The 13,186-nt window shown below is 44.5% G+C and overlaps 1 long non-coding RNA gene across 1 annotated transcript; it reads right to left on the bottom strand.

The window, feature by feature from the left end:
- Positions 1-3,458: 3,458 nt before the first annotated feature.
- LOC128349566 (uncharacterized) lies at positions 3,459-12,501 on the bottom strand. The gene is made up of 3 exons (XR_008318849.1): positions 12,391-12,501; positions 9,082-9,153; positions 3,459-3,920 (listed from the first exon to the last, which is right to left on the bottom strand). It is a non-coding gene; the product is annotated as an uncharacterized LOC128349566 (long non-coding RNA).
- Positions 12,502-13,186: the final 685 nt, after the last annotated feature.

The following is a 13,186-nucleotide window of genomic DNA, read 5'->3' as shown; positions in this document are numbered from 1 at the left end:
TTCAGCTTCCTATGTTCCTATGTGCACTGCTCTGGACTCCTTGGAGGAAGAATGTGATATTTATTATTTTATGTTTATTTATTTTATGTATATACTGCCTATCCAAAAATAGTTCAGGGGGTTCACAATCATAAATGTAAAAATAAAAACCATGGCTCCATTTGTATCAGGGTCCAGTCAGCTCCTATTCAGAAGAAAGGAAGCTCAAATATTGCAAGCACCCAGTTTGAGATGGTATACCAATGAATGAATGAACGTTGTGCTTAATGTTACTGTTTGGCCCTTAGACAAATCATGGGCTGCATATTATTTCAATTCCTCCCTCTCCTTCCTTAAAAAAAAATAAATTACAAACCACTGCAATATAAATAATGCTATTTCAGGCAATAGTTTTGCAATGAATGCAAAAGAAACCAAGGAGCTGCAGAAATAATTGCCTCTGATAGTGGAGATTCTTTGGTCTCACAATGTAGCACTTGAAATGTGTCACAGAAACCTGGAAAACAACCAACGGCTCCTTAAAAGCTTCCTAAAACTGACTCTGTTTCATTGGGAAGAGTGACTCAGAGCCAAATGGCTGATTATATCTAGATGATGTAATGAGGAGTTAGAGGGCTTGGGGGGAATTAAAATGCCGCTGCAATTAGGATAAAGCTGTATGCATGCGTGTGTGTGAGTGTGTGGTCTGTGTGTGTGCTTAGTGCAAAAGGGGCTTTGCATTTATTAGAGAGCTTTCTTTCTTATTGCTAGGTGTGGTTCTTCCCCCTTCACCCAAATTACAGGTGCTATTGAAACCAGAGGATTAGAAGTGTAGCAAGCTCTTCAAAAACAGAACTGATCTCATGATCCGTTGCCTTAGAAAAGGCTGTGAATCTACTGCTATTTATCTACTGGGGAGAAAAAGAGCATTTCTAACCTGCCAGAGGCAATGATAGCTTTTGAGAGGGACAGAAGAAAAGAAATTGGGTGGAGGGGGGAATGTTTTAAAAAAAGTGATTGTAGTATATGCCACTGTTGATGCTCTAGAAGTCTCTGCCATGATCCCAATCTGGATTGTCTCATTTCCCAACCCCCACCCCCACCAACTCCATGACTTCTGTTTGATCAGGGAGAAAATCTCCCATTGATATGCAGCAGATACTGATAGAATCCAGGGCCAGCTCTGGGGTTTTTTGGTGCCCTAAGTGAAGTTTGACACTGACCCTGCCCTTCATGAGTGGAGCAAAGAACAACACTGTGCCTTGTAAAGGGCAGGGTGACTGGAGCTATGGAATTCCTCTGCATGAGGGAAGGGCTTGCTGGTCCAAACCTATGGGTGGATGTAAAGTGCACATGATTACATAAGGTCTGAAGATGGCTATACACTTCTAGATATGTGCACGCTTACCATTCTTACCGCCCTGAGCCATTTTTGGAAGGGCGGTATAGAAATCTAATTAATAATAATTAATAATCTTGGTGGGGTTCCGTTCTGAGTAAACGTGGTTAGGACCATGCTCCATCTGGTTTATTATGCCCACGCAGATGTATATTGGCTTAACACTTATTCCCTTTTCCTAGGGAACCCCATAAACTAGTTCTGTGAAAGGGGTTAGGGACAGTGTTCCCTCTACGTTGTGCGCTTGTGCATGCACTCTCAAGGGTTTTTTTTGTTTTTTTTAAATGAATGCTCAGTTAATTTTAGATCCTGCTCAGGTTGAATCATGAAGGCCCCACTCTGACTGCCTTGATACTGCCGCCCAGATCAAAACTCATTCTGCACACAGATGAAAAGAATTAGAGGGAACACTGGTCAGGGATTTCTAAGAAACAAATCTTAGAAAGGGTGCTATCCTGCACCCTTGCCAAGTTTCCATTTCCAAGATTCTTTGGGGGAAGCCAGTTAATCAGGTTTACAACTGGTATGAAACTGATATACATTTGTAGTGTGGAAATATGCTAAGGGACAGACGATGCATGGCTAGTGATTGGGATCCTTGACTGGGACTACTGTCTTTTACTTTCACTAACTGCAGCCAGGGGGTGGGTTCCTAATTTAATTGGGGGCACTAGTGCTGGGGAATTAGATTTTTTAAAAACTCTCTCCCTGTGCTGTTTCCTTAGTGCAGATTCCTGCCTCCCCTAGCTGCTTTTAGCAGGAGTTTAAACCAAAAAACCCAGAAAATTCTATCACTGAACTTCCACATCATGTCTAGTGGTGGCCTCAAGTTAGCCTCAGTCCTGTTCTCACAACCACTTTTAATGCAGCAAATGATTTTTACTTCTCACTGTTGTGAGACTCTCCTCCTCTTCACATTGGCAACCGTAAGAAACAAGCACCTGTCCAGCTCACCTGATACCATCACCTTCTTCTTTTAGATGCCAGGTGAAGACCTTTCCGTTCACCCAGGCCTTTTAACAATGTTTTTAAAATGGTTTTGTATTTTATTGTAGCATTTGTTTTGTTTTGTTTTAAGGTGCTTTTAAAATGGGGATGTGCCCGGATCATTTGAAACGTTTCAGCTGAAACGTTTCACTGCAGGGCAAGGGATTCATTTAAAAGGAGGTAGGCAGGTCTTACTTGTCCCTCCTGTGAGCGAAATTCTTCTTCTGTGAAAAAAAGAGTATGTTTTCTTCCATTGTTGTTTTCTTGTTTTATTTTGTGTGTTGCCCTGTGAACAATTGTTATGGGGTGGCCAACAAATAAAGTAGTAGTAGTAGTAGTTTATTCTATTTACAAACAGTCTACCAGATGTTATTGACTGGATTTGGTACTTTAATTATCGGGCCCTTTCCAAGGGTCTAGGATAACTAAAGAAAAATTAAAGATATTGTCTTAGTATTCGTGCTGTCCCGAGTAGTGTGGCCTTCTGTAGTTGATGTGTTGTAATTTTATCGATGCCCAAGGTGTTGAGATAGTGTTCAAATTCTTTTGGTACTGCACCAAGGGCACCAACAACTATTGGCACCATTATTGTTTTCTTTTTCCAGAGCCGCTCAATTTCAATCTGAAGGTAATTGTATTTAGTTATTTTCTCCAGTTGTCTGTTTCCGACTCATCTATCCCCTGGGAATTCAATATCACTTATCACAACCCAATTCTTCTCGATGACTGTCAGATCAGGCGTATTGTGCGCTAAATGCCTATCAGATTGTATTCGAAAATCCCAAAGGATTTTTGTCTCTTCATTTTCTGTGACCTTCTCAATCGGATGATTCCACCAATTCTTGCTTGCTGGCAGTTTGTAATTCTTGCAAAAGTTCCAGTGGACACACTTTGTTGTGTCTTTCCTTATAATCAGTCTGTGTGAATATTATTATTATGCTGTTTACACACAGTCTACCAGATGTTATTGACTGGATTTGGTACTTTAATTACTGGGCCCTTTCCAATGGTCTAGGATAAATTATTATTATTATTGATTCCAGACACCCAGCCTGATCCGGAGACTGACACAAACATCAACAACACACATAGATCATCCCAAATACCACATTTATTTCACTGGACACAGAACTCCACATCCCACGAAGGAACATATACTTGGATTTGTTGCCTCCATTGAAATGAAGAGGGAAGCCCTTAAGGGTGTGGGAGCTATTTTATTTCATCCTCCTTTCAAGCGTCTCTGATTTTTGTTATCTTCATCTGCATATTGTATCTGGACTGCCTGGGAGGTGGATTCTTTACAGCCACCCTGCACTGGTCCCTTCCCAGCCACGGAATGCTTTCGGTAGGTTCCCTGAAGCATTTTATGCACCTCCTTGAAATGCCACACAGCAAAAGCTTACACAGCTCATAAAATTTGATCTTGTCCTGGAAATGTTTTGTGGGAACCTGCTGCCTTAATATACTGCAGCTTCAGTCAGTCTTTGCTGTCAACAGGAGCCTGGGTTTTGTGAGAAATGTGTTGTTCTTCCCTCAGACGCCCATGAGCAACCTGGGACAGCAAACGGAGTAAAACAGATTAAGGCGCCAACATGGAAATTGGAATCATTCCTGACAAACACATCTGCCTGTTTGGCCTACCTCAGATCCCCTCAGAATACAAATCTAGCTGCTAAAACCAAGAACCACCTAACGATGTTGAAGAGTGACAGCTTGAATGCAGAATCACATTAACAACAACAAAATGCAGCGTGAATTTGTTATTCCAGGACACGCTTGCCCAGGGGCTGGTTCATCACTTGATTACTCAGCACCTGATAACTACGAGCTATGCTGAAACGGATTGTCAACCCAAACATAGGGCTTTTCAGTGTTGATCAGGAACAGAGTGACCGTAGCAGGAGATGTGACATCTGTGGTGATTAATCATCTTGGTTCATCCATACCTGTATATGGGGGTGGCCCTTCCTTGAGGCAAGGTGAGGCAGTCGCCTCAAACAGCAGATTACTGAGGCACCAACAAGGCAGCAAAATGCCTCCCTGCTTTAGAAGCGGGTGTGTATGTGTGTGTGTGTGCGTGCAGGGGTGACATTTGGTGCCCGGCCTCAGGTGCAGAAAGTTCTTGAGCCACCACTTCTGTATGCCATCACTGCATCATAATCTTTGCACACATGAGGCTCCCTTATTAGCCCAACACTGTTGACTCTGACTGGCAGCTGCTCTCTAGCAGAGGTCTCACCTGGTCCTGTGGCCAGTTCCGTTGCTGGAAATGCCAAGGATTGAACCTGGGACCATATGTTTCCAAAGCATGTGCTCTACCACTGCGCTACGGGGCCTCTCCTGATCTTTTCTTATCCTCTTCTTCCTCTAAGACAGGGCCGCTCAACTTTGGCCCTCCAGTGTTTTTGGACGACAACTCTCATAATCCCCAACCACCGTGGCCAATAGTCTGGGATTATGGGAATTGTAGGCCAACATCTGCAGGAGGGCCAAAGTTGAGCCACCCTGCTCTAAGAGCTCAGAATGGGATACCTTGTTTTAATCTTTGCTACAGCCCTGTGAGGTAGGTTTGGATGAGAGGTGGTGACTGGTGAGGGACATCCAGTGAGCTTCATGGCTGGATGGGGATTTGAGTCCAGGTTGTTCCAGTACGAGTCTAACATGCTAGCTGGTTACCATGCTGGTTCCTTCCTGATGCTATGGTTCAGAGGTTCCCAACCTTGGGTCCCCAGGTGTCTGGGACTACGACTTCCATCATCCCCAGCTACAATGGCCTTTGGTGATGGGAGTTGTAGTCCCACAACTGGGGACCCAAGGTTGTGAACCCTTGGACTATGGTCAATGGCTGATGAACATACATGTGTGAACTAGCACTTTTACCAGAAGCAGGATGATCAGGATAGGCTTAGGAGGGATTTGGCTGTAGGATCTCTGTCCACAGCAACGAGAAACCTATAAACCTTCAGTATGTCAGGGGCAGTGTTCCCTCTCATTTTTTCCATCTGTGTGTAGAATGAGTTTTGTTCTGAGTGGGAGTATCAAGGCAGTGTGTGCACACATGCATTCAGAATGGAGCCTTCCTGATTAAACCTGAGCGGGGTCTAAAATGAACTGAGCTGACCTTAAAAAAAACATGTGAGCGCAGGCATGTGCACATGCCTTAGAGGGGACACTGGTCAGGGGTCTTGGGTCCGCAGCTAACTAACGGCTGTGGTTTAGACTATAGCCTCACATGGAGAGTCACACTGGCATGATGGACTCCTTTCCTACAGCCCTTTTGAAGCCTACACTTCAGCCCAAAAAATATCCTGTAAGAATTGACTAACAACAAAAGACTTTCCTACTGAAAACATAGGAACCTAAAAAGCTGCCTTATACTGAGTCAGTCCATTGGTCCATCTAGCTCAGTACGGTCTACACCAGGCCTGCTCAGCTTCGGCCCTCCTGCAGATGTTGGCCTACAATTCCCATAATTCCTGGCTATTGGCTGCTGTGGCTAAGAATTATGGGAGTTGTAGTCCAAAAACAGCTAGGGGGCCTAAGTTGAGCAGGCCTGGTCTACACAGACTGGCAACGGCTTCTCCAAGGTTGCAGGCAGGAGTCTCTCTCAGCCCTATCTTGGAGATGCTCCTAGGGAGGGAACTTGGAACCTTCTGCATGCTCTTCCCAATGTGGCCCCATCCCCTAAGGGGAGTATGTTAGAGTGTAAGATATATGGTCTCCTATTCCACTGCAAACCAGGATGTACTCTACTTAGCATAGGTGACAATTCATGCTTGCTACCACTGGACCAGCTCCTGCCCCCTAGGGCAAATAGCAGCTCTGCAGTGTGTAGTACTTGGATTGGAAAAATAGCAATGCCACAGCCCTGACCTGTGAGAGGCCCCAGCAGCCTTTGTTTAGCCTTTAACAGCTTTCAGAAGAACCATGACTGGATCTTCTGCTGTCCCCTCTGTTTTGTCCCTGATAAGAACTGATTCAGGAATTGGCCTTGTGTTCAGACTGGGATATAATGAAGCAAGTAGTCGTGACTCCTTCAGGTGACCAGTTCAGCAAGCACTTCTTAAAACCAGGCTGATGCACAATGGCAACCTGACTGCAAAGAAGCTGAATTTCTGGTTGTGTGAATAGCCTTCTGTCTTGCAAGTCCAGAGTCCCAAGGACGAGAATGTTTTAACCAGTTTTCTCATTCGGTCATTTGAGGTTAACAGAGGTGTTTTCTAAGAGACTTTTGCAACCAAGAGGAAATTCTGAAAAGAGGAAATGTGTGAGTCACACTTCCGTTTGTGTGTGTGTTCCTGGGGTAAAGTGCAAGGCGGGGAGGGGGGAACTTGCACATCTCTTCCTGTGGCTCATTTAGCTAAAAGTAAAATGTATTCATATGAGGACATACTTCAGGATGCTCCAGAGCACATGCTGAAGGTTTTTTAAAAAATGGTTTTGCCTGTAGTACCAGCCTCCATTGTGAGGTTTTCAAGTAGTCTCTCAACAACAACAAAAAGCTGGCAAAAGTATACAGTAAGTCCTGTCATTTGAACATTATTAATTACATTTCTATCTTGCCCTTTGTCCAATAAGCACACCGCAGTGTACACAGTGCACACAGTAGGAATGTGCACGGAACCGGCCGGACTGGTTCGGTTCAAATCCAAATGGATTTGAACCGGCCCGGCCTGGTTCTGGTTGAACTGGAGTGGTGCGGGGGTTGTCTTGTAAAAGGGAATCTGGTGATGTTTCACCTCTAGGAGTAAAGTGGAAGGAGGGCTTCCTAGAGCTAGAGCGTGCGGTCAGGGCTACTTACTTTAATTGGTGGCAGCAGCATCTGGGGTGGCGTCAGCTCCTCCCCATCCCCACTGGCCTCCTCTAGAGTAGCCAGGGCCTTCTCCAGCCCAGGCTACTCTAGCGGAGGCCGGCAGCGGTGGGGGGAGCTGCCACCACTGCCACTGATTAAAGTAAGTAGCCCTGACTCTCCTCCTGCACCCTCTAGATCTATGAAGCCCCCCTGCCCCTTTACGAGTAGACCCCCAGACCCGTTTGAACCAATCCAGTTCGAACCGGGGCAAGTCTGGTTCAAACTCAGACCGCCCCCCACCTTTCGGGGGACTAGTCCGGTTCGAACCTGGACCACTCAAACTGCCCCATTTTGAGTCAAACTGGGGTTTGAACTGGACTGGTTTGCACACCCCTTCTGCACAGTTCTGCTCCCACAGTTTTATCACAACAATCCTGTGAGGTTGGCTAGGCTGAAAGAAAAATAGAGAAAGAGACTGGTCTAAGATCACCCACTGAGCTTCCTGACTGAGCAAAGATTTGAATCTGGTTCTCTTCAATCCTAACTAAAGAGGCAAACCACTACACCACACTATTTCTGTGAATGATAGCCTCTGCAGATTTCCTTTCCTTGGCCAATTCCCGAATACCAAAGCAGGCAGGTAGTGGCACATTAACTACTACACCCAAATCCTAAAGCTATCAAGGCACCATAATATGTTCTGGTTTTGCCCTTATATTTTGGTTGGTGGCTGTCTTATTGTATTCACATTTCCCATTACTGAGACTTGCTGGGATAGTAGTATTTCTGCCAACCCACTGAGGAACAACAATCAATGGAGGTCATCCCATTAAACTGATTGCCAAGAAATTTAGGACCAACAAGCAGAAGTAGTTTTTCATACAACACATAATCAACTTGTGGAATTCTCTGCCACAAGATGTGATGACAGCCAACAACCTGGATTGATTTAAGAAGGGTTTGGATAACTTCATGGAGGAGGGGTCTATCAAAAGCTACTAGTCGGAGGGCTATAGGCCACCTCCAGCCTCAGAGGCAGGATGCCTCTGAGTACCAGTTGCAGGGGAGTAACAGTAGGAGAGAGGGCATGCCCTCAACTCCTGCCTGTAGGCTTCCAGCAGCATCTGGTGGGCCACTGTGCAAAACAGGATGTTGGACTAGATGGGCCTTGGGCCTGATCCAGCAGGGCTGTTGTTATGAGTACTCATGCATACCATCAGAATATGAGAGCCAATTCCATGTGGATGGATCCATGCTGAACCAGTATTTTCTGAATCTAGGAACCAGATAGGAGGAAGTGGGTGGGTGATATAAGACAGTGTTTTCATCCTAGGGCATTTCATCCCAGGTCATTTATCATTTGGCCTTTATACCCCATTTCCCCAGGCCTCACAAAATGGTCGCCCTGAGGTATAAGCCCTGGTGGTGACCACCGTGGAATCTGGGGCAGGATTTCTTTTACGCCCAGCAAGTGAGCAGGTCCAAAATATCCATCACACTGGCTTGCTTCCTTTTCCTGGCAGTAAACCTGAAGCTAATGTGTGATAATTAATTTAAGTTATAAAATAAACATTTTATACCTTTAAGCTTGTTTATTTTATAGTAATTGCAATCAAATACCTGGGACTGCACTATGAATCATGACGACATTTTAAATATTGAATTTTCCTGTAACAAGATCCTGGCATCCTGAGATAATCCACTTCCGTCTCACTTCAAAGGCATATGCTCCTTGACTGATGAGAACAGCAGAGGTGTGTGTGTGTGTGTGTGTGTGTGTGTGTCTCACGTGCATGCGCGCGCACACACATACACGCACATGACATCTTATTGCCACACCACACCCTCGGTTGCAATGTTGTGGAAGTAAAGCAAAATATTAAAAACAAGTTAGGATTTGTTAAGCAGATTTACAATGTACCTTTTCACTTTTGGGTTCTGACTCCTACTGCGCTGTTTCGTGGTGATGATGAGAAGGAACAAGTCTGGACTCCTGTAAGAGACACAAGGTTACTTTTAGTGCTATCAAGATCAGAGCAATTGAAGAAGGTTTTCAGGAAGATATTCTCATTAGTGAACGCATGGAGTTAACTATCACAAGGTGTGGTGTTGATTACTAGCTTCAAGGGCTTTAAAAAACAAATTCATGGAGAATAGGTTTATCAGTTGTGATTAGCTATAGTAGCAGAAGCAGAATACCAGATACTGTGGACAAACAACAGAGTAAAATAAACCCCTTCATAAGAACAGCGCTACAGGATTAGACCAAAGGTCTCTCTCCAGCACCCTGTCCCCTACCACAGCTAGATACTTCTGGGAAGCCCACAAGCACCAACTGGCACTTCTTTCCTGGGGGGGGGGACACCAGCTGTAGGGGAGGCAATCCGGATTGGGACTAGGTATTAATGTCCCCTCCCCCATAGTATGGTCTCAGACCTGTTTCCCACCCCCACCCCCTGGCTTCTATTTAAGTTCTGAAAATCAAGCACATCCACCCCAATCATGGGCTTGATATAACAGTAGTTTGGCCCTCAGGGTCTGCTCCTAAATGCTCTAATTTCTACCTGACTCTTGGTGGACCTCATGTTCTCATAAGAAAACAATATGGATCCTTCAGGCATGAGTTCTCCCCTCTGCCTACTTGGAACTTAGCAGTCCTGTGTAGCTTTTTCTTCCCTCTCTCTCTCTCTCTCTCTCTCTCTCTCTCTCTCTCTCTCTCTCTCTCTCTCTCACACACACACACACACACACAGAGACACACAGATGTTCTTCTCACGATCGGTGAGAAGAGCTTCTTCTGGATCTGCAAGGAAAGCAGGCTTAGCCCGCTCTCCCCACAGACGATCCAAAGGCAGCCCTGGGCGACCGGATCGGCCGCCCACACAACTGCCGGCTACGTTATGGAGCCGGCGGGGGCTGAGGGGATCAGGCGTTGCGCAGCCCCCGGAAGTTCCAGGATGCCCCGCGCAAGTGCACAGGGCATCCTAGAGAGACCCCCAAGCCTGGGCAGCCGCTTGCAGCCTCCCGGTCGGGGGTCTACTCATGTGTTGCCGCACGCTGTGGCAACACACAAGCCAAAAAATGAGGTTAACGGAGCGCTCTCTCCATTAACCTCATTTAAGGGGAGGGGGAATTAGGCGGGCTAGCCGCCTTGGGAGCACCGAGTCCTGTGATTCCCATGATCCCTGGAAAGTGAGCTAAGCTCCCTTAGCCCATTTTCCAGGGATCGTGGGAATAGTCTATCTATCTATCTATCTATCTATTTATCTATCTATCTATCTATCTATCTATCACAGCACACATATATCCAAGAGCCCTCTAAAAGGGTGTGCCCTAAACCAACAACGATAATAATAAAAAAAATCCTATCATGTCTAAACTCTCAGCCTATGTACAACCAGACTTTCAGGATGTGTAGTTAGTCTTGAATTACTGGATGAGCAAATAGATGCTATTGTTTTATCAACAGTTTGCATATTGCTATGGTATTCCTCTTGTCTAATTTTAAGGAGAGCCGGTGTGGTTCCACAGCGAGGGGAGTGGTCTTCAGTGCAAATAACCCATGTTCAAGATCCACCTCTGATACAAGCTCATCATCATGTGACCTTGAAGAGATCTCTTTCCCTTCATTATCTCTCTCCTTCTCCAAAATGGGAGTATGTCTGTTTCACAGGGCTGTTATGAAAGGCAAACAAGATTGCAGAACCCTCTGCAAATGGAAAGTGCTATATAAATGCCTACTAATAGTCAGATACCATCATTATTTCCCTGTCCTTATTTTTAAAAAGATTATAGTCAAGGCACAAGTTGATGATTTTACTGGAGTTGTACATGTTAAACAAGTCTTGTGACTATCTTCAACTCATGTTCAGATCATGGCACAACTAGTCTGTGCTCAACCTACTTTTTAAAGATGATTCAAGTCACATACGTTACATTATCATCATGTATTGATAATATGTGTAAATCTATTGAAAAATTGAGTTCACAACAACTTTGAGACACAGTTCTGTGACTGGCTCATGTGATTTTTGGCCTACTTTGATCACCCAGCAGTGTGTGTGTGTGTGTGTGTGTGTGTGTGTGTGTGTCTGTCTGTCTGTCTGTCTGTCTGTCCATGTCCATGTGTGATGTGTGTGTGTGTCCATCCACCACTATCAACTTTGTAATGCCTGGACCAATATGAACCAAATCGGATACAGTTGTAGGGAAACATAGGGACACCTCAAATGCATAGTTTGTGTTGTCATCCACCCCAGTTCAAGATGGCGGATGCATGGACATTTGAAGCACAACATCTGAGGCACACTTGTGAACTGCCTAACCGATTTGGACCAAATTTAGTCCAATTGTATGGATAATAAAAGGAAAGTAGGCAGATTAGTTCTGACTAGAACAACTTGTTCTTTTAATGGATGAACTAGTTCAATCTCATGATTGTCTGATATTATACTGTTCACATAATATAAGTAGACCATTGATACAAGCAAGGGTTTTGGTTTTTTGTTTTGTTAAAGAGCTAGCAACTGCTAGCATACTGCTGGAACTGACTCAAAGACAAATTGAGGGTTTAGCCTCATTTATTGTAATGGCTTAGGAAAACTCCAAAACATCAGATATCAGGACATGCAAGCACTTGACTGGGGGCTACAGTAGTTTCAGGCAAATAAATAGTAGTTTCAGGCAAATCAATTTTGACAAATAGTACCTTGATGTACCATGGTCATCTGATTCAGAAAAACAAATCAGTCTCTTCTATTAAATAGCTGAATATTCTTTATTTGCCATATATATATATATATATATATATATATATATATATATATATATCACAAAAAACTTGTGCCGTGTGGTGGCTTAGACAAAAATTAAAACAACAACATTACATTAAAACCATAAACAATTAAAACAGTTTAAATAACAATAACAGTATCAGTAAAACCAACTTACAGCTAGTCAAAGGCTTGATTAAACAAATGTGTGTTATGAGCTCTTCTAAAGACTGCTAGAGGTGATAAAGCTCTTGTCCTAGCAAGGAGCGCGTTCCAAAGTCTTGGGACAGTTATTTATTTTATTTTAACACATTTCTATACTGACCCATACACAAGTCCCTGGGAGGTTCACAATCTAAAAACCCAGCAATTAAAACATTAACACAATTAAAAATAGTTTAAAATACAGAGAAAATCTCTAAAACTTAAAACAGAGGCTGCGTTCAAATGTAATGGACCTGCAGTTCCGCTCTCCTGCCCTGCTCTCTCATCCGAATTTGGACGTCACGGAGAACTCCCTCTCTGCAGTCAGTGAGACTGCAAAAAGGAGGAGGAACTGGCTGTGTGGGCTTCCTTCTTGACTGAAGGACAGGCCTGGCAGCCAATAGCAGCCCGAGCGAGGGAGGAGCTTCCTCCCTCAACTCCAGTTGCAGAACAGGCAGATGCGGTGCCGCGTTTGGATGCAATGCTGGCACCACTAAACCAGAGGTCCAGAGGTGGCAAACCTCACTGTAAACCAGGCCTGCTCAACTTTGGCCCTCCTGCAGATGTTGGCCTACAACTCCCATAATCCCTGGCTATTGGCCCCTGTGGCTGGGGCTTATGGGAGTTGTAGTCCAAAAACAGCTGGGGGGCCTAAGTTGAGCAGGCCTGCTATAAACCAAAGGCACAAATTCGAGTCTGGAGAAGGAAACCGCTAATCTCTTTTTAGTTGTAACTGCAGTTGCTTGCATTCAGACATACAGAAATTGAAATTGGAGGCCCCTTCACCTCTAATGTTGTGTTACGTTTGAATGCGGGCAGAGAAGGACTGACGCTGAATCGCCATAGGACGAGGCAACCATAGGCAGGCCTCTTAGTAAGTAGTGGGCCTCAAGAAAGCAGTGTTGTTATTTATGTCAATTATTATTAACTATTATTCATGTAATTAATAACTGTTGGAGATGGAACTCCAGGAGCAAAGACTTTTGGCACCTTTTATCCTAATGACCACTAGGGGGCATTAGGAGTGGTGTCAGTGAGGAAGATTCTCCT

Source organism: Hemicordylus capensis, chromosome 3 (genome assembly GCF_027244095.1).
Source record: "Hemicordylus capensis ecotype Gifberg chromosome 3, rHemCap1.1.pri, whole genome shotgun sequence".
NCBI lineage: Eukaryota > Metazoa > Chordata > Lepidosauria > Squamata > Cordylidae > Hemicordylus > Hemicordylus capensis.
This window is presented reverse-complemented; position numbering and strand designations above follow the sequence as displayed.